General features: G+C 38.8%; 1 long non-coding RNA gene across 7 annotated transcripts in view; it reads right to left on the bottom strand.

Moving 5' to 3' along the window:
* Positions 1-6,158: 6,158 nt before the first annotated feature.
* Positions 6,159-24,462, bottom strand: part of LOC141490761 (uncharacterized) — a 733,557-nt gene continuing 715,253 nt past the window's right edge. For 5 of the 7 annotated variants that reach the window (XR_012469327.1, XR_012469328.1, XR_012469331.1 and 2 more), the window contains 4 exons: positions 18,612-19,820; positions 10,699-10,770; positions 7,709-7,799; positions 6,159-6,526 (listed from right to left, as the gene is read on the bottom strand). This is a non-coding gene — a long non-coding RNA (uncharacterized LOC141490761). Of the gene's footprint in view, positions 6,527-7,708; positions 7,800-10,698; positions 10,771-18,513; positions 19,821-24,462 lie in introns of all 7 variants that reach the window. The other 2 variants (XR_012469330.1, XR_012469329.1) reach the window with 2 other exon arrangements.

Below are 24,462 nucleotides of genomic sequence, written 5' to 3'. Positions count from 1 at the left end.
AACTACCTTGAGAATGGTAGTAAACATAGACTAAGCTTCAGAAATAGGAGACATGCAGAACACCGAGGAATAAGATATTATTCTTTATTGCCTAATAGGGATGTATACCATAGAGGAATGCATTACAGGAAAGGAGCTCTAGCCCTTCCTTGACAGTTGATGAATCCCCATTGCAATATGTTTTTAGTCTTATTTCCATAATTTTTTTATATGTGAACATCTGTTAGGTCGAGATTTTGGTAAAACCTTTATTAAATGAGTTCCTTTTATGAGTAAGGCACCATAATTGGAGAGAAATTTAGAAAGAGGTAACTGACAACACAAAGCACTATGGGATGGCAGTATAATCCTGAAATATATTCACTTTTTTTTTGAGAAATCAAGAACTTAAGAGATAACTTTTCTCCTGGTCTAAAATACACATATAGTTAATTATTATTTCTCCTCTGTTAACCTTTATTTTCCTCACTTTTTATATTTCATCCCTTTATTCTATTAGGTTTAGTGGGGTCTTCTGATAGTCAAGAAAACCTTGGTTCAAAATTTGTCTTTGATGGCTTTTCTACAGTTGGTTGACTCTTGGAGAATCTTTGCCCCCAGGCTCTGAATTCCAGACAAGCAGCTCATCTGCTTTGGTAGACCAGTCTTCTTTATAAGGGAGTTATCTATTCAAATGAACTGACCAAAAAAACGGGGTGGGGGGGGGGGGGGGGGGAATGAAGGGAAAGGGGGAGAGACTGAAATCTAAGAGAAAACCCCAAAATTCTGCAATAGTCCTAGTTAGGGGAGGACTGGATTAAAGGGGTTGTGACATGAGAGGAAAGAAGGGAAAAGCTATGAGAGAGATTTGGAGACAAGACAAGATGAGACCCTTGATGGTTATTTGAGGGATTAGAAAATATGAATAATGAAGTGTTGCTCTGAGATTTTCAACAGGGGCATCTGAAAGAATAAAGGTAGAAAGAATGGTGGGTTTTGGGGAAAAGATAATGAAGTTCCTTCTAGTCAAGTTGAACTGGAGATGATTATGAGACATTCAGGTGGAGAAAGCTATCAGAAACCTATCCGTGGAGATGTTGGAATGGAGTAAGATGAGAGATTGCTCTGTAAATGTGGGAGTCTGGAGATGATAACTGAACCAGTGGAAACTAGTGAGGAGAGAGACAGAGACAGAGACAGAGACAGAGACATAGAGAGGAATCAAAGTCCGCTAGAGTACAGGTAATGAAGAGAATAGTGGACTCCAGTGATTACTCAAGTATAAAAATGGTTTAATTGATGAATCTGAAAATTTTATACAGTGTAATTTTGGCAAGTCATTTGAGTTTTGGTATCCTTCCTTTGAAGTTTCTCCCTTTGAAAAATGGGCATAATATTTTCATGCAATTGACTTTTCACAAAGGGGTCGTGTTCAGATGCCAGTGTGCACAGTTACTACATCAAGTGGGTGTTTCCCCACAAGTTTCATTGCCAGCCATAGAGACCAGGGGAAATTTCATGGTATCATAGTTTTCAAGTTGTAAGGAATCTCAGAGGATATTAAATGCAATCTCCCTCATTTTGCAGTTGAGGAAAGTGAAGCCAAGAAAAATTAAATGATATCCCCAGGGTCATATGACTAGCAGATTTGAACCCAAGTCTTTTCCACTCTCCATAATGAATGGAGACTTCCTCCCTTCTCCTTTAGCCTGAGGTCATTGCTTACAGGGGAGAAAAAGGAAATGTTTCCAAAAGGCAATTATAATAATATCTGTTTCCATAATCTAAAGAAAGCTGTTCAGTTCTCCACATTGTTTTCTTTCTCTTTTTTTCACATTGTTTTCTTTCATTGGAGGTGACAGCTTATTTCCAAATAGAGATTGAACCCTGTTCTTCCACTTTTTTGAAACTTAATGAGTCTCCCTGCCTTTCAATCACTTCTCTTGGGGGGGGAGGAACAGGGAGAAGGATGTCTTCTGAAGGCTTCACATTCCTGCCAACTCTAAAGTGAGCTTAGTGACTGTCTTCCAAGTCTCAGGTGAGAGGAAGCATGGCAGAATGGGGACAGGGAGGGACTTAGGGTCAGGGAATTCAGGCACTTAATACCCATGGGAACCTCAGTAAGTCACCTGATCTCCTGGAGCCTCAGTTTCCTTATTTGTTAACTGGGGTTCAAAAACAAAAACAAAATCATGGTCATTGAAAACAGATCCTTGTCCTCTAGGGTGACAATCACTTTTCAAAGACTATGAGTAGTTAATGATGATGTTATTGCTGTTGTTGATGATGATGGTGATGATGTTTTATAGGCAGCTAGGTGGTCCAGTGGATAGAGTAATTGTCATGGATTTTGGAAGACCAGAGTTCAAATCTGGCTTCAAACCCTGAATTGCTATATGACCTTGGACAAATTATTTAATCTGTCTCATGTGTAAAATGAAGATAATAAAAGAAACTTACCTTGAAGGGTTGCTCTGAGGACCAAATAAAATATTCTTTGCAAGTCCCTTAACATAGTCTCTGGCACATATTAAGCATTTATACATGTGAGCTACTATTATCATTGCCCACCTCCCCGGTTTGTTGTGGGAATAAAATGAGATAATATTTACAAAACACTTTGCAAACCTTAAAGCTCTTGATTAATTCTAATGATTCTTAGTTATGGGGAAGACTTTATCTTTGCAGGGGGCAATTAGAGAAGTTCCTCATCAATAAAGAAGAATTCTTTTTCTATTTGAATTCTGCATAGGGCATCTTCCCAAAAGTTTAAAAACACCTTAGATGAAGATCTATGTCTCTGGGATTCAGGATTTGCTCTATTTAAATGCACTTTGCACATTGCAGACACAATTGTTATACTCATTAATGGATGAATTGATTGAAGTAATCAAAGAATTTCTTAAAATCCGATGCCTGGGAGATGATTTGTTTGAGGAGAACTTTTCAGGCTACATTTTGTTCTACCAAGTTTAATGCCTTTTCTGAAGAAAACAAACAAGTGACCCAGTGAAGATTTACCTTCTCTATAACTCTCAGTCAATTGTATGATTGTAAAGATGTGGTCTATTGCAGAAAACCACTTATGAAAGTTTTTCTGCTCCTATTTTATTTTTTTATCCAGGATATCCTTGATGGATAACCTGGACAATTCTCTTAAAACAATAGAGAAATAAGAAAATAGACATATGGGCAGATGTCTCCTCAGTCCTCTGTTTTTTGGGGTGGCACTAGCACCCTTTTTTGTGGGAGAGGAAAACTACTCCTTCTGTGATCTTGACCAAAGGATGGTACAATGATCAGGGAAGGCTTCCCCTCTGAACAAGAGCTCAGAATCTGAAAGGAAACGCATAGAGCAATGAGGAAGGCAGGACAGACTACCATGAACCTACCTTGGCAGTCACTGAGTTGAAAGATGAGACATAATGAACTAAAAACTTTAGGTTCAAATTCCACCTCTGACATATATTGGTTCTGTGACTCCTGAATATACTTAATATTTCAATATTTCAGGCAACTTTGTAAGACTATAGATTTAAGAAAAAAGTCTTTGCAGAGATGGTTTCTTCATCTATATCATTAACTGCATCAATGACATTCCTATATCAATGAAATCATAGATCCAGTCCCTATCCTTTTCCCACTACAACTTTTTCATATTTTCTATAAATTTCCTTCGTAAAAGTATCTCAAAAATTAATCCCAGAATATCTTTAAAATTGTGTACCTTCTGCATAGATCTCTTCTCTTAGAGGAAATTGATCTTAGAATCTTCATCTTTTTTTTTTGCAAGGCAAATGGGGTTAAGTGGCTTGCCCAAGGCCACACAGCTAGGTAATTATCAAGTGTCTGAGACCAGATTTGAACTCAGGTACTCCTGACTCCAGGGGCAGTGCTTTATCCACTGCGCCACCTAGCTGCCCTGAACCTTCATCTTCTAATGACACTGTTGTTCATTCCACAAAAAGGACTGAGGTGATAAACTTCAAATACATTAGCTACATTATGTCACAGATGAGAACAGATTAGTAGAATCTATAGTCAGTGAAAATTTTTCTAAATCACTCTTGAGTAGCTTGTGTTGATTACAGTCTGACATGACAGGAAAGGAAAATGATAAATGTTGAAAGAGATATTGGAAAACTGGTACCCTAATTCATTGTTGGTAGAGTTGTGAACTATCCAACCATTCTGGAGAACAATTTGGAACAATGTCCAGAGGGCATCATACTGTGCATACCTTTTGATTCAGCCATACCACTACTATCTGTATCCCAAAAAGATCACTTAAAAAAAAGAGAGAGAGAAGAGTGTATAGGTATAAAAATATTTATAGCAGCTCTTTTTGTGGTGGCAAAGAATTAAAAATTTAGGGGATGTCATCAATTGGGGAATGACTGAAAAACCTGGGGTATATAAATATAATGGGCTACTGTTGTGCTATAAGAAATAAGGAGGTGGATTTCAGGAAAACCTGGAAAGTTTTACATGAACTGATGCTAAGTGAAGAGAGTAGAACCAGGAGAACAGTGTACACAGTAACAGAAACATTTTGTGATGATTGACCATGATAGACTCAGTTCTTCTTAGCAATACAGTGATAAAAGACAGTTCCAGAAGAGTCATGGTAAAAAATGCTATCCACAATCAGAAAAAGAACAATGGAGTTTGAATGCAGATCAAAGCATAATATTTTTACTGTCTTTGTTTTTTCTCCCTGATGTATTTTCCTTTTGTTCTGTTTCTTCTTTCACAACATGACTAATGTGGAAATAGGTTTACACAATTGCACATGTATAACCTATATAGATTGCTTGTTGTCTTAGGGGAGAGGGATGTGAGAAAGGGAGGAAAGGAAAAAAAATTGAAACTCAAAATCTCATTAAAATGAATGTTGAAGGGTAGCTAGGTGGTTCAGTGGATAGAGAGCACTGGCCCTGGAGTCAGGAGTACCTGAATTCAAATCTGGCCTCAGACACTTAATAATTACCTAGCTGTGTGACCTTGGGCAACCCCATTTGCTTTGCAAAAACCTAAAAATAAATAAATAAATAACAAATAAATGAATGAATGTTGAAAACTATCTTTATATGTCATTAAAAATAAAATATTATTTACAAAAAATTAAAATTAAAATAAAAAATATTAGCAGAGCTAGTGAGTTTGATAACTGTGTTATCTTCCTTCTAGTCCCCTACTAGTCTTTTCGAGGTGATCTGGCTAATAAGGTCAATATTGATTTTCACTATAATAATAATAACAATTTTCTGTGATGTTGTATTTTCAAATTATATTGTCTTCTAAATCCACATTTGCTTTGGATACCATTTGTTGAGTTTGTTTTATTTAGGTTTTTAGAAGTAGGCAATGGACTTATTGTACTAGATTGGTTCTTGGATATCAGCCAACATAATATGTTTCTTTGATTTGTTTGTTTTGCCGTAGGCAATAGGGTTAAATGATTTGTCTAGACTCACACAGCTAGTAAGTATCTGATGCAGAATTTGAACTCAGGTCCTCCTGACTCCAGGATTGGTACTCTATCCACTAAGCCACCTAGTTTTCAACTATACTTAAAGCTTGGTAAGACCTGCCAGATATTGTGTTCAGTTAGTATTATCTTTGGAAGCCTGGGAAGACCTCAATCCCAAGATTGATTTTCAGGCAAAGATCTATTTTCAGGGAGATGTCTAATGAATTGGAGGGAACATAAACAATATAGTTATCTGGTTCCACTGGACTTTTGAATTTACTAAGCACTTAGTGATGATTCTTGATTCTTATAAGCTCTCTATCTTCCCAGAAAGTAGGAAGAGAGTGAGTTCCATAGTTTTAGTTTCATGGATATGGAAACTGAGGCATAATAAGCTTTAAAATCTTGCCCAAGGTTGGCAACCCTAAGAGCAGCAAAGGTGACTAGTTTAAGCAAAAACTTCTGACTCTTTATTCCATAAGTCTTAAAATGACTGGGCTTTTCTAAGAAGCCCAATTTTAAATGATCTTACTTTTTAACAGGAAATTCATAGTATATCTTCTGATTAACAAAGACAAGAGAGCCAAAATCACCTCTAGGTATGTTTACTGAGTTCCTGGGTCCCTATACCATTGGGTGATAGATATGCTGAAACTAGAACAAAGAAGACTATTTTTAAAAAACATTGGAGAAAACACATGAGAGATTTATTTTTATTTAGAAATCACTGAAAATTCAAAAAATCTGCTTCTTAGAGAGATTTTCAAACATCCACTGATTCCTCCCCATATTTGCCCTCTGGAAATACTACAATCTATTGTTTATTTAAATAGTCCACTAGAAGGATGTAATACTGTATAGATTTACTTTCTGGGCTACCAGCTCCTTTTCTGTTACATTGTTCTGTTGAACACAACTTATGGTTTGAAGAAATGTCACTGATAAATTGTGAAGTTTGAAAAGCAGCAGAGGCCAACTCAAAAGCCAGAAGAGCATGAGAAGGAAGCATTTGAGAGGAATCGTGGACAATTCAGGCGGGTGGATCTGCAGGGAGCTCCAGAACTCAGAAGGACTCTGTTGGAAGCAAAGGACCCAGGGTCCTGGTCATTCCATGTCAATCAGGCAAACAAACAAACAATCCCCCCTCCCAACCCCCCAGCTGGGAGGAGAGGGAGCCGGTGGGCACATGATGCATGCAGATGGTGCTCTCTGAAAGGGGCTTTTGCTTGGGAAACACCTGCAGGAATTCCAAAACCAGTGGAATGCGTTCCAGTTGGCCACCACCAATCTCCCAATTGCCCCACTTACTTGGGGAAAAGAAACCCCAAACATGCAAAAATAAAATTGTAAATAAAAATCACCTGGCTTTAAGAGTCAGTATTTTATCTCCGTAGTTGGGGAGGGAGAGAGAAAGAGAGAGAGAGACAGAGAGACAGAGAGAGACACAGAGAGAGAGAGGGCATGAGAGAGAGAGAGAGAGAGAGAGAGAGAGAGAGAGAGAGAGAGAGAGAGAGAGAGAGAGAATGAGAGAAGAGACAGAGAAAGAGATGAAGAGAGAAAGGGAAATAGGATAGAGAAGAAGCAAGCCAGCCACAGAAAGACACACATACACAGTCCCCAGGCTGGGACTGCTTTACACCAGCTTAGGACATGAAAAAGAACATTTATTAAAGAAGTGACAGCATTTTTTAGGTTCTAAATGTCGTTTTGTAAAAGAAGAATTAGAACAAAAGGGGAAAACACATAAAATAAATTTTAAAAAGATAAACTTTGGTTTGCATTCAGATTCCATAGTTCTTTCTCTGGCTGTGGATGATTTTTTTTTTCCATCAAGTCTTTTAGAATTGACAGCATTTTTAAAAATAAAATTAAATGGTTTTAAGAAACTAAATAATTGACATTTCTGGAGGGTTTTAAATTTTGCAAAATTCTTGGAGTAATTAGATTAAACTTCAAATATTTCCTTTGAAAGAGATGTTACAAATATCATCATCATTTTTCAGATTAGGAAACTAAGGCACAGCAAGAAAATGTGAGTTCCTTAGGAAGGAACTGCTAGCAAATTTCAGAGGCAGGATTCAACCTTAGGTCTATTTTCCTACTTCCCACTCCAATACTGATTCCAGGGCCAGTCCTCTTATGGACTATATAATTCTCTGTCACCAGCGCAGTCTCCCCCCTACCCATCCTTTCCCCTCCTAGCCTCTCTTCCACGTCTCTCCTGAACAGCACTGTAAAAATAAAACTTTGGCTCACCTTGCATTGGAATCGAGATGGTTTCTTCTAACACTTGGGGATCTTGTATCAATGAAACCGATATGGAGACTGTTTTTACCCAGCTTGGTACCTGGCAAGAAAGATCGGGAATTAGCAAACTCGATTTGAATGAATAAATCTGTGTACATGTTGTCTTTCCCTAAACAGGTAATAAACTCCTGAAAGCAGGGACCCTCCCATGTTTTGTCTCTCTTGCCTCATCGCAGAAGCAGGTTGAGATCTATATAGCAGGTGCTTTAATAAACATTTTTTGGTTAGTTTTATTTACTTTTCCAATACATGTAATTAGTTTTCCAATCATTTTTATAAAGTGTTGATTTCACTTTTCCTCCCTCTCTCCCCTTAACTGAAAGCAATCTAATATAGATTATATGAGTATAACTGTCTTGAACATAGATCCATATTTAATAAACATTTTTCTAATGAAATTGTTGAACTGAAACTGCCCCCCAGGAGTGTCTGGCTTGCTCCCCAGGAGCTATTCTCTAAAGTTGTGATTTCCACCCCCCACCCCCCCACATCACAGAAAATAAAGTTTCTTCCCTTAGTTAAAAAAAAAAGCAGCCTATTTCGGCTTTTGAGGCAAGATTTCTATTTCCTTAAAGCAGCCTCCTCCCCCAAATTCTCTGGGCTACTCATTTGAATCTGTTGTTGTCTGAAAAGGAGATATTAGCAAGGAGATTAAATTCATGATCGATGGAAACCAGCCCCCAGGGTCCCTCTCTGGACCTAGCCAAGGTGCTGCCGAGCTCGCCGAAACAGTCCTCCAAAATTGCATTTCACACAGGCTCAGAATCTACAGGGTTTTTTAAAAGTTAGATAATTAGCAGGAATAAAAGTCCTAGCCGGCATGCTCCAGTGCCAATGGCCGCTGTTGTTGTTACTTATTTCCCCCCTCTCTCTCTCTCTCTCTTGTTAGGTCAGAGTATGTGCAACTTTTCTTTGGGGGATGGGGAGTGGGCAGGGAGGAACAGGGGTTCAAAGGAGCAGGGTCTTGGATCTCCAAGCCGGGCTCTAAATATATCGAGGGCATCCCTGGGGGGAGAAGGAAGGATGGCACCAAATAGGACTTCCCAGCAGCAAATTAGAAAGTTTTGGCTCCTAAGAATGGGTTGTGTTGTTTGGGCCTGGATTCTGCAGCTGCCTCTTGCTGCTCCCTCTCTCTCTCTCTTTTTGGTGGTTTATTACATACAAACTCCTAATGAATGGGAGCTGCTGTCTTACAGTATACCACACTTACAGGACTTATCTCTAGGCCTACCACAGATTTGACTGATCAACAGCAGGGCACCACCATCATAATTCTTCCTAGAAACAGGAGGATAAAAAGGGGTTTGTTGGAGGTTGGCTGGGTCTGCCCAGAATCCTGCCTGCGGGGCCTGCCGATGTCATCACTAGCCACTCCGCTCTCTGGCCTAATAAGGTACAGAAACAATGATTGTTCACTTGTTGGAGGAGCCGCAAGGACCAGAGCCGTGGAAAGTGCAGGCAGCAGGGCACCCATCCAAGTGGGATTAAGGCCACAAATGCAACTTTATAAGGCTGTCTGGGTGGCAGGAGGAGTATCTGCAGTGGAAAATCCAGTTTAAACATAATTTATGACTTGTCATTCATAATTAGGGGCGCTTGTCATTGTGAGGGAAAGTGTTGCATTGTGTCCAGTTGATTTCGATAAGTATTTCTATAAGCTCCTTATATGTTATCACAGCTCATGGGGAACGACCAGAAGATAGGAAAGCACAGAGGAAAGAGCCAAGTGAAAACTAGAGGCACTTGGGGCTAGCCAAGAAATATGGCGCTTGTGAAAGAGCAGTGGGTGGGACTTTGGGGGCTGAGAGGATGCTGTATTGATGAAAATCCATTCAACCAACTTCTCCCATCAAAGGGTCTTAGCATGTGCAGAGCCTCCTCTGTCCATCTACCTCCTCCTTTTCAAAAAAAGCAGAAGGTAGTAGAGGCCACTTGACAGAAGAACAGAAGAACATCATCAGAACCCTAGAATTATAAACCAAAGGTTGTCATCCTTTTTATTTATTTTATTGTTGCCAGGCAATGGGGTCACACAGTTAAGTAAGTATCAAATATCTGAGATTGCATTTGAACTCAGGTCCTCTTGTCTCCAGGGCCCATGCTCTATCCACTGTGCCACCTAGCTGCCCCCCCCCCCATCCTTTTTAGATTAACAGACTACTGATTCTCAGCTTATAAATATGAACAGCAAACTAGCCATGGAATCCCAGTTTATCAGGAACTAAACCATTATCACAGACAGATCTTGCTCTCACCTGCCAGGACATAGCACAGATTAAAAGAAAAACAAAATAAAAACAAACAGAGAGTTTTTTTTTTATTTTGCAAATGTATAAACAATGAAGAATGATGTTTATTTTTTTTTGTGAATGTCACATTACATACTCATAATCTCAAAACTACACAGAATGAAAAATTTTCACAAAATGGGGACCAAGCAGAAAAAAAAATAAAATAAAGGGGAAATAAGGAGAGGTATATGCCATTTATGCTATGGGCCTCTCTGCTACTGGAAGAGTCCCGATAATGTTTTTACCAGGTCTATAGATGAGCTTACATCTCTTTATTTATTTTTCCAACTACATGTAATGGTCGTTTTCAACAATCATTTATTCCTTCCCTCCCTTTTCTCCCCCCCACCAAAAGAAAGCAATGTAATAAGGTTCTACATCTATAACCATGCTAAACATAGATCCATATTATTCGTGTGAGTTTACATCTCAATAACTTTATGCAGTGACAACAAGCTGTCATTTGATATGCCCAAATAATAGCCTGTAGAGCATTAAATAGCAAATAATTGCAGGACAGTTATTTATTCTCACATTATTTCTACATACACTGCTTTAAAAATCATGAGAAAAATGGAAGTAGCAATAGGAGTCACTTTAAAAGCTTTATTTTAAAAGGAGAGAAAAAGTAGTTTACTAGAGGCTTACCCTTTGAGTCAGGAAGACCTGTGCTCCAATTCTCTTCCTGATGCCTATTAGCTGTGTCATCATGGGAAGTTACTGAAATCAGTCAAAAAACATAGCATCAAGAACCCTATTCGCTCAATGGCACCATTATTGGTGCTATTTTGTAGACAAAGAAAGTGGAGCTGAGGAAATTTAAGTGACTTGCTCAGGTATCACACAGCTAGTAAGTGCCTGAAGTAGAATTTGAACTCATATCTTCCTGGCAAAAGTTAGCAATAACTAACAAAAAAAAAATCAACAGAAAATGGACTCCACTATACTTGGATTCTGTTTATCTCTGGAATTATGGGGGGGAAGGAGTTATTAAAAGGATATTAGTACAATGAACTTAAGTTTTTTGGAGTCTGCTACAGTAGCCCTATGTCCAAAAGAGGGAGGAGTGTGCTTGGCTGAGGCTCCACAACATTCTAAATGGAAGTTTTGTTCCAAGAGCACAATGACCTAAATTCATCATGGCGGACTTTTATGGGGATCCATAGTTAAATAGTGTCTAATTATCTTAATATTATTTAACACAGTTTGATCAGTCTGTTAACCAATGCCATTCCATGTGTATAGGCTCCCCAAAAATGTGTTCTTTTCTTTGAAAATTTGGGTTTCCCCCAGTTTTGCACAACTGACTAATTTTGTACTTTTCTTCTACTGAGTTTTATATATAATTTTATACAAAAAAATCAGTACTGAAAATTACATACTCATCTCCTCCCAATAATAAAGAGAAAATTATAAAGTTTCTCCAATATCCATAACATTTAAGATCCAATCCTATGCTTCTGATATATTCTAATTATTACTAGCATTTCAAGTTACACTAAATAAACTAATCCATGTATGCATTCACATCGCAATCTTTTTTCCCTTTCCTTTCTATTTAGTGAAACTTTAAGCAATATACAACCTGCTCTTGCCTTCTATTTACTGGGAAGAAACAAATGACCTCTTGTCTATCAGTTTTGTCATCTGTAAAAGTTGATAATTCTTTCTCTGAGCAGAATCTCCCAGGGCTGTTGATGCAATCTAATGAATAAGAGATATGAAACTGCTTTTGAGCACCATATTGACATGAAGGTTTAAGATCAGAGAGTTTGGTAACTGTTAGATATCCTAGAGATCATGTAAGGATCTAGGGAAAGTCAAGTCATTCCCTCACATTGTAACTCAATTTCCTTCTTGGAAAAATAAGAGGGTTTAAAAAAATAAAACAGGGGATTGGAAAAATAAATGAAAGGGATTGGATCACAGGATCTCTATGATCCTTTTTAGCTCTAAATCTATAAGTTCTGATCAAAAGATGTAGGCAGTACACATATAGGCTTGATGGCAGTAGATAGCAAAGCTGGGACCAGATCATAGGTCCAATACTCACTCTATCCTCCACTAGATTACCTATTCTCTCTCTCTCTCTCTCTCTCTCTCTCTCTCACACACACACACACACACACACACACACACACACACACATTTATCTACCTGTATCCATTAACTATCTATCAATTCATCCAAACTATGTCTATCCATACTATCATCTATCTATCTATTGATCTGTTAGTCAATCTATATTTCTTTCTGTCATCTCTCTCTATCTCCTCATATGCTGTCTCCTCCATAGAAAAGGTTTTCTTTCTTGACCTACTGTCCTGAGTTTTTGGCACAATGACTGATTGAACAGATTCTTAATAAATGTCTGTTGTATGGGTGGCTGGGGGGCACAGTGGATAGAGCACCAGCCCTGGAGTCAGGAGGACCCGAGTTCAAATATGACCTCAAACACTTAATAATTGCCTGGTTGTGTGGCCTTGGGTAAGCCACTTAACCCCACTGCCAAAGACAACCAAACCCAAAATAAATAAATAAATGTCTGTTGATAGCCTAGTTGGTTTTTGGGCCACTATACTGAATCCCTTGAAGCTCTTCTGTATTGGGGAGTGGGGAGGAGGTGCCGATTTCTTTTCCACCTACAGGTTTTCATATTCCAGGAAGCTTATGACTCACTCAAATGTATTTTGTACTTTTCTTAGGGTCAGATTTGTCCCTTTTTGAGTTGCAAGAAAAGCCCAGCTGCAGGAATCATTAAAGGAATCCATTGTACTGTGAACTTAAGCCCCCTACAAGGCTAGCACACTGACAAGCAAGTGGACCTTTGGCTGAAGAGGCTCAAAGACTATAGACGATGGAGTTTTAATTACAGTAATGACAACTTACACTTCTAAGGACGCTTTTATATTTACAGACAGCTTAAGAATTAGTATCCCTATTTTACAGAGAAAGAAACTGAGGTAGAGAGCACAAGTGACTTAGCTGTGATCATCCAACTAGCTATTTGAGGTCATTTTTGAGCCCAAGTCACATGTTCCTTTTGTGAATCAGATTCTATGATTCAGTATCATGACTGGCTGCATAGGTCATGTCACTTCCTTGCTTAAGAAGTTCTGACTTCATTCTGCCTAAAATCCTCTCTTTGCAATCAGGTTCCAACTTTTCTTTCCAGACTGATTACACAATAACTACCACTGAATACCATTTTAAGGATTGTAGAATGGTTTATAAATATTATTTCTTTTGATCCTTACTACAACTCTGGGAGGTAAGTGCCATCATTAGTCCCATTTTACAGAGGAAGAAACTGAGGCAAACAGAGATTAAATGACTTGCCCAGGATCACACAAACCACTAAGTGTCTGGTTAAATTTAAACCCAAGACTTCCGGACTCTAGAACTCTATCTACCTCCCAGCTAGTCTGAATGCCATAAGAGTGAATTTGCAGGGCCAGTCTCTTTTCCCTTCTCACAAAACCCAGAACTTCATATGAATTCCTTCAAAATGCACAGCAATAAGAACTTCTTGATAATAGCATATGTTTGAAAAAAGGAAATTCTGAGGAATCTGATCATTGGATCAGATGTCATGTACAGCAAAGCTTGCAAAATATTCCTTCACATTTCTATGTAAGTGGCACAGGGCAAAGAGACAAGATGCTTTTGGGGCTGCTACAAGATGCCATTTGTCTTGCAACCCATGGTGGGCTAAAATGAAAACCAACCATAAGCTTTAATTAATCCAAAATTTTGTGGGCATGTGGGGAAAAATGTTGTCCAAATCCATTTTCCATCATATGCCCCCCTACCTCTTAAATGTTAGGGGATCCTTTCATAAGCCAAGAGTCTCTGGTCAGGGTTTAATATAGGACAAAGCTAGAAAACATCACTAGCTAGGCTGCCTTTTTTTTAATATCTACTAATAACACAGGCTCCTTTTCCATTTCAGCCCACAATTTTAAAAATTAGTTTTAGTGATACCTTCTGTTTTTGTATCACAATTTTTCTGAAAATACCTCACTTAACATCTACCTCTCAGATTAAACTCCCTCTGCTCCAACAGAAATGTTCTCAGGGATCATCATTCTTTTCAAAATTACTTGGAGTTCCTTAGCCCATCTTTTTTGAAACAAAAGTTACGCAGGACAAGGAAAGGGTTGGTGGGGAAACACTCTTGTTACTGACAGTTTTTTAATTCACAGGTTGTTCACTTACCCCCACACTATAAGATTTGAAACCATTCAGCAACTATCTTAACGAAATGGACTCAAGAAAACGGAATGATTTAAACTCAAGTCATTTCCATAGCCAAGGGAACAGCCGCAGTCCATTTCCCTGTTTGAATTTGCAAAATATTGGCATGCTGGAGGAGAAGGATGTCAAATTGGTCATGCCCAAAACTAGTTCCTAAAAATGCTCCGATCCTTACAATCAAAAAAGCTGATTTTCCCAGCCCCAGAGTTTCACTGGAATTCTGCTCCTAAGAGTCTTTGTGGGGGTCTGTCTGCTTGCCAGGATAATTAGACAAGCTTTTCCATATATGTAGAAATGAGAAGAGATTTTCATTTTAATTGTACTCAAGTAAGAAAATGCAAAAATAAAGATTCATAGAAGGATACCGACGTAAAGTGCAAAAATTCATACTCTAAAATCTATGTCCTTACTGATACATAAAAGTATATAATCAGAAATCAAAAGATTACAAAAAATTAAAGCAGGTGATTTGCTTGTGATGGAAGTCTAAACTTTCAAAATAATGTCACTTAAAGTGTAATAAATAACTGTTGTTTTCATATCTTACATCTTGTCATAATTTTCTCCAGTTGTCTTCCTATAACAAAGAAAGATTATTGAGCAAAATCAACTGACATCAGATGCATGTGTGACCATGTATAAAACATTTCATATCCAGGTCCTTTATTTCACCAAGGGAAAAAAGATCAAAATATCCAAACTTTTTATTTATAAGGCCCAGATCCTAATTGCTGAAGCTGACAGCTTTAATAAAATCTTAACTATGAAGTTCTGCTTCACTTTCCTAAATGGCTGTGGAAGTTCTAATAACTAATTGAGGGGAAGAATTTAAGACCAATCGTTCTGGGTTAATTCTAGGCCTCCAGAGTTTTCTTTACATCCCTTGAAAGTAGGAGAGAGGAAGGGGGTGGAGGAGCAGTTTATCAGAATAAATGAAATTCTGACAGCTTTCCCCTCCCAAACCCCATACCGCCATCCCTAGCCAAACCATTTCAAGGGACCTTAAGATACCCTACAACTGCAAGTCACCATCATCATGCAAATAGTAGTCTGGTCTTAGAAGACTGTGACTTTGCAAATATAGAGATTGTTCATGCATTTCTATAGGGTCATCTTGTATATAATATTGAAAAGTTAGTCTTTTGGAGCTAATATTGAAAAAGCCAGGCAGGGAAGTACTCTGGATACTAGGAATTAGGCAATCCTAGGTTACTTTTTGTTATCTTTCAGCTGAGATGCACATTGGGAAGCTTATCTCTCAAATACTGTTTTCCAGAAAACTTTGCAAAGAAAAGCATGAACTGGTCAAAGAAAAGAAGAAAAACTAAGTCTGAATCATATAACTTTTTTGAGTTTAAACATTTTGACAATGATTTCTTTGGGACATTAAAAAACAAACAAGTAAACAAAGAAACCTCTCCCTTTGTTGAAAAGTTGTGGAGATTGGGGCAGCTAGGTGATGCGACAGATAGAGTACCTGCCCTGGAGTCAGGAGGACCTGAGTTCTAATCTGACCTCAGACACTTAATATATTTTTTCTTTTTTTTAAGGAAATGGGGTTAAATGACTTACCCAAGGTCACACAGCTAGGTTATTATTAAATGTCTGAGGCTGGATTTGAACTCAAGTCTGCCTGACTCTAGGACCAGTGCTCTATCCACTGTGCCACCTAGCTGCCCCCAGATACTTAATATTTACTTAGTTGTGTGACTTTGGGCAAATCACTTAACCCCACCGACTTGCAAAAAACAAAGATTTCAAAAAAAAATGTTTTTTTAAAAGAGAGGAAAGTTGTGGAGGGACATAAGTCCAGATAACTGAAGTCACGAATGTATGTGAAATCATTCCTAGGGGATGGAAACTACTCTGTGATTTCATTGGTATAGGGAAACTCCAGTGTGTAAATTCAACCAATGCAGGCTGGTACCTGCTCTGCAACATAGAATTTCCTAGAAAGTTGCCTAGAGCACTGAAAAGATAAATAACATGCCCAGGGTAACCTAGCCGGGGTATGTCTGAGGTGGAACTTCAGTCAAAATCTTTTGAGCCATTAGGCTGTTTGTTTATTCAAACACTGTCAAAATCATAGCTATACCTGAGAAATAACTGTTATCCAGGAAACCATTTGAAGTGCTTCTCATAACAACCCAGGGCTATGGGTCTTATCCTCATTTCACAGATGGGAATACTGAGGCTCAGAGACTAAATAATTTTCCAGTGTTCCATAACTAAGGAATACCAGTGATGGGATACAAACTGCCAAGCGAAAGTTTATCCCTTCTTATTGTATTGATTTCTTAACATTCCTTTTTAATTAACATTAGTGTGCTGTTTTGTCCTTCTCTAGTCAATAATCTATAGAATAAAGTATACTTCCCCCAACCCACAAACATCCACCCTGTAAGAAAACAGTAATATAAGCTGTTTCCAAAACACTTCTCAGTATTAAAAAATAAGAAATGTCCTAAAAAGTTGTCCTTTCCACAAAAACCTCCTCAGAATCCCTGGAGGGGAGATATTGAAAGTGTCCCTTATGAATTCAGGCTAAAATAATGAATGCATCTGTGGATCATCACTGTCTCCCCCCGAGTTAAGCTGTTGTCACCCCTAATTTTCTCTAAGAGAAAACGAAGGGGCTCTAGCTCCTGTCATTCAAGCACTAATTTATCTGGCTCTCAGGAGAACAGACTTTCTGAGAATAAGGATTTCTTGTGTGGTAGAGTCAAGCAAAGCAACCTTCCCACCCAGAGAGTATGGGAGGGTGTGGAGCCCCTCCTTTCACAAGACAGAGCCAGTAATCACAAGGGGAAAGAGTTCACCCCCTACCAGACCCCTTTTGTTTCAGAGGGTGGGGAAATGTAGAGTCAGAAGATGTGGGTTTTAATACCAGTTCAGCCGCTAACTATCTGTGTGGCCATGAGCAAGGCATTTTACATCTATAGGTCTCAGTTTCTTCCTGTGTAAAATGAGGGCATGGACTAGAGAATGACCCTGAAGGGTCAGATTTGGATAAAGCATCACCTGGTCAAATTCACAAGGTCCCCAGGATTTCCTCAGAGAAGGTATTCTCCAAGAACTATTATATAGCATGTAGTGTGTATAATATAGCTGGCCAGAAAATGGGGAGAAAAATTTCTTTCAGAAAGATTAGAAAGGAATCCTTCCCTTGTCATCCCATTTGCCAACTGAATTTATTTGGAGTAAATTAGTCAAAGAGAACAATAGTATGTTTCCCACAGAAGGAAGACTACAGTGGGACATTACCAATGAGATATCCCATTCAAAAAAGAAACAAGCTAATGCAACTTGGGGAGTTTTCATCCTCTTACTTCATCCACCACTAAACTTCCATACACTTTTTATAAACATTTCCTTTTTTTCATTCCATACTCTTAAATCTGAAAAAAATGGGGGGGGGAGAAGGGAAGGTTGGCCCTCACTCTGTCTCCATGCAGTTAGAAAAGAACCTCTTCAGCTCTCATGTTTGCAATCAAATGTGTGTCTGCCTATTTGTTTGACAAAACAGCAAGGTGTTGGGATCTTGTAACTAATCTAGTTTCATTTCAAAATGCTGTTGGTCTGTTGTTTGTTTTAGTTTCTTATTTTTCCTGGTTCAATCAGAAGCCTCCAGTTGGACACATTCATTGGAGCCGAGTAGTAAAGAAGTGAGACAAATTTTCTCTTTTGATGAGCAGTTTGCTGTTTTTGGAGCCCGTGTACAGTGATTTTGTTATAAAGCAAATAATTATATTTCATGTTTATCCCCAAAAGCCTGTTGGGGGTCAGGGGTATGATAGGGAGAGGAGGGAGACTGTTCCTGCTATAATCTCCCTGACATTTCCATGATGGCAGAAGATGCTAAAGAGGAGAGAAGGGTTCAATGTCCACTATGGGCCTAATTCTTAGCACCAACAATTTATTTTAACCAAAAAAGGATCTTGAAAATTGCTATTTAATGTGCTTTTAATGAGCCCCCCCCCCCCTTCTCAAGCCCTCACACCTACATCCTGGCTCTTCCAAACTGTTTTCACCCGTCCTAATAACACTCAGTGGAAAACTGTCATTCTTGGCTAAATCCTTGCTTAGGTTAGATGCTATGCCTCCGTGAGACAGGGTCAGGAGGTCACCATCGATTTTGGAGGCCACCTGGAGAGCCCAAGCCGTGAACTGACTCAAAAAATTTATATCAGCGCTGGAATGGCCCACCTCCCAGGGTTAGCCCTCGTCTGACACTCCAACCGAAGGCTGGGGCCTGCCAGGCTGAGCCCAGAAAGAGGCCAGAGTTGTTGACCCTGCTAGCTGACCTCTTCAAACTTCAGGAGGATTTTTCTGGCAGTTACCACGGTGACTGGATACTCCAAGCTTATCCTTTTTACTGAAAAGGAAAATTAAAAAAAAAATCCATAAAAAAAGTTAAAGCCCACCTTGCAGAGATTCAAGATAAAGAATGAAAGTGTTTGAGTCCTCAGCCCTGTTTCAGTACGAGCTGATAGACTGGGCTCTTTGCTCACAAAAGCTGTTAATATTAAGCCCTCTCCCTTAACATACACCCCTGCCCCCAAAGGGGCACTTGCATAGTCTTCCAACATGCAAGGCTTAGAATGGGGGGGGGGGGTGGAGTAGGCTGAGCTTTTGACAGGGATGATAAACAACACCCCCAATGGACTCTTAAAATATGTAGCATTTACTCTGACTTCCTGGATCCATTTGAAGGCTGTTATTATAGCTGATTTCTCACTCTTCTCTTTTTGTAAAGAAAAGCAAAAAATAAAAATAAGAGAAGAAAAACAACTTGAAAATATTCATCACTTGGATATGTTCAAATGTATAAGTAAAAATGAACGAAATGGTTATTTTGCATTAGAAAAATGTCCTTTGTTTGTTTTTCTCCTGCGGGAATAGTGTTCGGTTTGGTTTGTCTAAATTCTTGTTAAACAATAGAATTAAGAGGAAAAGAAAATGAGGATACATGAGTAATAGTCTAGGTGTGGGTATTAATGTTGTCAGTTCTGTCTCCCATTAAAGGGATTGGTGAAAATAATTATATGACAGTGATAATATTCAGGAATCAAAGAGGACCCTGAGAGGTAAAAATGCAATATGTCCTTTATTTCTAGAATAATAGACATCAAAGGTGGGGGACCCTTCTTTTCCCTGTTTACTACCTAATGGAATCTGGTCCCCAAAGTTCCCCCAAACAATGTTCAATGCCCATTTAACATATTCTACTGAATTTCCCTGAGAGTTGTTATTAGAATTTTAAATTAGAATTTTAAAAGCTGCCCATCTGGGGGTACCAGGAAATCAGTTTCCTAATTGCTTGTAAACCTGGAACCCTGAAACTCGGGTTTCTTTAGATATTGCTGTGTCCCCTCAAATTTTTAAAGAAGAAATATGGTTACTTTCCTGTGTCTCCTCCTGGACAAAATTTTTTCTTCCACTTTTCAGAACCTCGAGTCTCTGGAAGGTTGCAAAGCTTCTTCATCATCCCTAGATCTAGAAGGTCCTGCAGTCTGTGTGTGGGAAAGAAAATAAAAAAGAGAAGCATTTGCATTTGAAAGGCATTAGTTATATAACAAACTAGAGAGTGTCTTCATTCCAAACATAATTTTTTTCAACTCTACGGACAGTCAAGGAAAAAAAATGACATGACAAAGAGAAATGGACACTTGAAAAAATACTCTAGATTGATATTCTAATTTTTGATGCTTTTTGCTAGGATGTCGTTGCTCTCTGTATTTATATGTAAGCATGTAATAACAATGATTAAAACATGTATATGTGTGTAAGCTTGGTTCATTAATGTTTATTTAAAAATTAATCATGGGAATAATTACTCCCCTGGTTGTGTGGTTTTAGGAAAACTGGGGAAAATATTAAACTTAGATCAGCTGCAGGGAGAAGTAAATAGAATCAGGAGAATAGTATACACCTTAACAAATAATGATGTCAACTGTAGAAGTCTGCCAAATTCAAATTTATGGCATTGACTAAGAAATGACAGAACATATTTTCTTCTGCTTAGTTGAGGGGTGGAGGACTACAGATTCAGAATGTTGGTTATGATTGCTAAAAATTTTTATGTTTCAAGAGAGGGTTCAATATGTTTGTGTAGCTGAGGAGCCTCTGGCCAAGTTTGCCTCTTTCTAAGTGCTCCATCATCTCTCCCTCAACCCCTCTTTTGGGTAGGGGGTGGGATAGGATGGAACAAGTCAGGGATAGGTGACAAGGAGGATCATATAAAGGAATGATAGTGAGGAACAAACAAAAGACAACAATAAAATGTATTTTCTTGAACAAGGCAGAGAGCAAAGATTAGAGTAGTTTTGTACAGTTAATTTGTGTGTTCCCACAAACCTCTACAAAAACAACTGTTTTTCAATCTGATAAGAGGGTCCAAGATGTGTTGGATTGACCAGCTAGGTTGGTGTGTCATCCCAGTTAAGGTGCCATCTCATTCCCCAGTGATGATCATTGAGTCTCCTTCCTAACTGGAAAGGTCTGGTAGGCTTTCTGAAAGACGCCCAAGACTGGCAGAGATGGGGAATGACTATGGAGCAGGGAATGAGGTGCTTGCAGAGGGATTGGGGAGAGAGATGGAGTACACAAAGGAAGCAAACCAGGCCAGAGGCTTCTGAACTGCAAACCTTCCATTGAGTGAGACATTATTTCTGAGATGGATCTGAACAAGAAATGCTCATTACTAAGCAGTGGTTTATTTGCATGGAGAGGAACTATGGAAATTCCTTTCAAGGTACTCCCCCTTTGAATAGCTTCCCAGCCAGATTGTTTTCTCCAAGCATCAATGACATTTCCAATGATTTATATAATCCTCCACCAAATGAACTATGACTTATTCAGTACTTAATGACATGGCTCCCATACCTGTGGCCAGTCTTCTGTGATCAATTCAAAAAATATAGAATATAACCTCATAAACCATGAGTGAGGGAAAGAACTATACAGATGATGTTGTCCAAGTCTCCCACTTTGCAAATGAGAAACCAAAGCCCATAGAGGATGAACTTTTGTTAGTCTCACAGATATAGCTAATGGCTAAGACTAAAGTCAAAGTCTCGATTTCCTCCTATATCCCTATTGCTCCCCACTGAAATGAGGTAATATGGAAGAGCAAATAGGTAGATATTCTAGGTCCTCTGAAGCCAGGAGTTACCAGTTTTTTTCCTAAAACCTTGACTTCCTGGTGAATTAATTTCCCCAGAAGGCAGAAGCTTCAGGATGTACAATAGTGGAGATGACAGATAACATGGCAGTGATATCACAGGTATGAATGATGCTAGAGGGGAAAAAACCTCACTGCTTTAAGTTCTATCAGAACAAGAAGAGGTGGATTAATATCATTGCCCCAGTTAATTCTTTTTATTGGTTTGTTGTGGTTAATAAGCACTGATTGATTTTCTTCTAATCAGAACAGAGAATTCACTTTGCCAGGTTTGTAATTAAATACTGAGAAGAAGGGCATTCAGTGTGAGCCTAGTCCTTCTCAGCTTCCAGGGCTATGAAACAGAGTACATTCAACTCCAGGCTTTGTAAGATAGGCCCACTGCCAGTCTGGGTAGGGCTTATTCTAACTTGACTTTGACACCATTCTAAATTAGTTCAGCCTTAACTTGTATCTGTTGGTAGGTAGGCATTCCATCGGGGAAGTCAGAAAATGAAGGGCCAGAGGAGCAAGCCACCATATCTAGGCAACCCTGTCCAAGCCAGCCTGGGTACCTTAAACTGGACACCTGCAAGATACAGGGCTCCCATCCAAACAGGTGTGGGAGGGTTCTGCTTTTACTCAGCATTTCAGTCGAACAAATATTTTATTTATTGTAAAGCTTCCTTTTCAGTTCCCTAAATCTCAGGTGTCTTTGTGAGAAGCTGGGAAGGAGATGGAAGGGAACAAGGTTTAATTAAGGGTTTTGTAGGCAAGGAGGTAAAGCAATGTGTCTCCTAAGGGTTCTGAAGGAGTCTCAAGGTCTAAAGAAGGGTGCAGATTTTGTGAACAAAATAGGAACTAAGGTAGCAGAGGGAAGAAAGAAAAGAGTAGATTGTAGCTAGAATTTCAAAGATTTACCTAGTCAATCATTTATCAGGAAAATCTGTATTTTCATATCGCAGATTTAGTTGAGTCAAGACACAACTGAATGGGGGTGGCTGGGTGGTGCAGTGGATAAATCATGGGCCCTGGAGTCAGGAGTACCTGGGTTCAAATCTGGTCTCAGACACTTAATAATTACCTAGCCATGTGGCCTTGGGCAAGCCACTTAACCCCATTGCCTCGCAAAAAAAAAAAATAAATAAAAATAAAAAAATAGAAATAAAAAAATACAATTGAATGGGGAAATTTTCACAACAGGGAAAGGTTAACTCTTACAGACTTGAAGTTAGCTTGACTGAAAAAAAAACTATCACAATGTGTGGTCAGGATGCCAAAGGTTATTCAATAATATATTTCTTGTTAGAGACAATAAAACTTTGATATATATATGTATCAAAGTTTTATTGTATGTATATATATTTTTATTGTATATATATATATATATATACATACACACACACACATATATATAATCAATTAATTCTTTTCTTTCTTTAAAAAAAGATTTTATTTATTTTGAGTTTTACAATTATCCCCCTAATCTTACTTCCCTCTCTCCACCCCACACAGAAGGCAATTTATCAGTCTTTACATTGCTTCCATGGTGTACTTTGATCCAAATTGAATGTGATGAAAGAGAAATCATATCCTTAAGGAAGAAACATAAAGTATAAGAGAGAGCAAGATCAGACAATAAGATATTAGGTTTGTTTTTTTTTCTAAATTAAAGGTAATAGTCCTTGGTCTTTGTTAATCATTTCTTTTCTGGACAATAGAAATCAAACAAGTTTAGGTTGATATCTTTTTTTGTAAGGTTAGAATTGGGGAGCTATTATATTTTGCCCCCTCGAGACATCTCTTACTTCTCCCTGTGCCTCAGTTTCCTCATCTGTAAAATGAAGAGCCTGGACTAGTTAAGATTCTTTCAAAATATATTCTAGAAGTATGTTTTACAAGATCACCCATATCATATAATCTATGTCAAATTGCTCACCGTCTTCGGAAGGAGGAAAGGGAAGGAGGGAGAGAAGAAAAATTTGCAACCCAGAATCCCTACTCCACATCCACCCTCCCTGTGGCAGGGCATGCTCAGATCTCTTCTCAAAAGCCAACCTGGGCAGCATATATATCCCTGGGGACAGACCTCACTGCCCTACTTCTTACTTCTTTGATTGCTTTGGAATGGTCTCACCAGCCCAGAGGTAGAATCCAAACAGGAAGCAAAAGGAGTCCAATTTCCTTTATTTTACTTTTTAAATAATGCATATAAGGGGTAGTGGATGGATAGATGATGAAGGGAGGTGGGACTTTAGAGGATTTTTCAATAAAGAAAACCTGCTTTGTCTTTTTGATCAAGCAAAAAGTGGATGCTCATCCCTAAGCTTCCCGGTAGAAATTCCAAAGGCTAAGAGGGAGGGGGGAGGGAGAAAGGGAAAGGAGAGGGAGAAGGGCGGGGAAGTGCCCTACCCCCTTCTGTTCAAAATCTGCATCCCTTCACAATACCTTTCCCCAAGGGACATTTCTTCCAAGTCAGTTCCTTCACCAGATTCACTAGAGTCTGAAACTGTTCCTAAATCCTATGCCTCTAATTCCCTTCTTTCCTCCCTCCCCCCTTACATCCTACGCCCTGATTCAGCAGGTGAGGAAATAAGAGAAGGAGTTTTCACTGTTACTCCTAAAAACACAAATTAAACCATTTTAAGGAAAGCCAAATAGGTCTGATTCCCTCCCCTCCCCACTTCACAGATGAGCAAACTGACTCAGAGGAGAGGGAAGTGACTCATCCAAGGTCATGCAGTTAATGAGTATCTTTACAATTTACCATGGAAGCTCAATTCCCTTGTCACGGCTGCCATGAATAAAGATATGATGTTGTCTCAGTCTGGAAAAATGCCACAGGGGATGGGTCTCTTCTGGGTACATACTCACTCATGCAAACTGAGTCCAACAGACAGACCAGAGAGAGACTCGGGGAGGTAAGGGCAGGAAACTTTCCCTCCAGATAGGCTTGGCTACTGTTTAAAGGAATGGAGGTCAGATTAAATCTC

This window comes from Macrotis lagotis, chromosome 6 (genome assembly GCF_037893015.1).
Source record: "Macrotis lagotis isolate mMagLag1 chromosome 6, bilby.v1.9.chrom.fasta, whole genome shotgun sequence".
NCBI lineage: Eukaryota > Metazoa > Chordata > Mammalia > Peramelemorphia > Peramelidae > Macrotis > Macrotis lagotis.
This window is presented reverse-complemented; position numbering and strand designations above follow the sequence as displayed.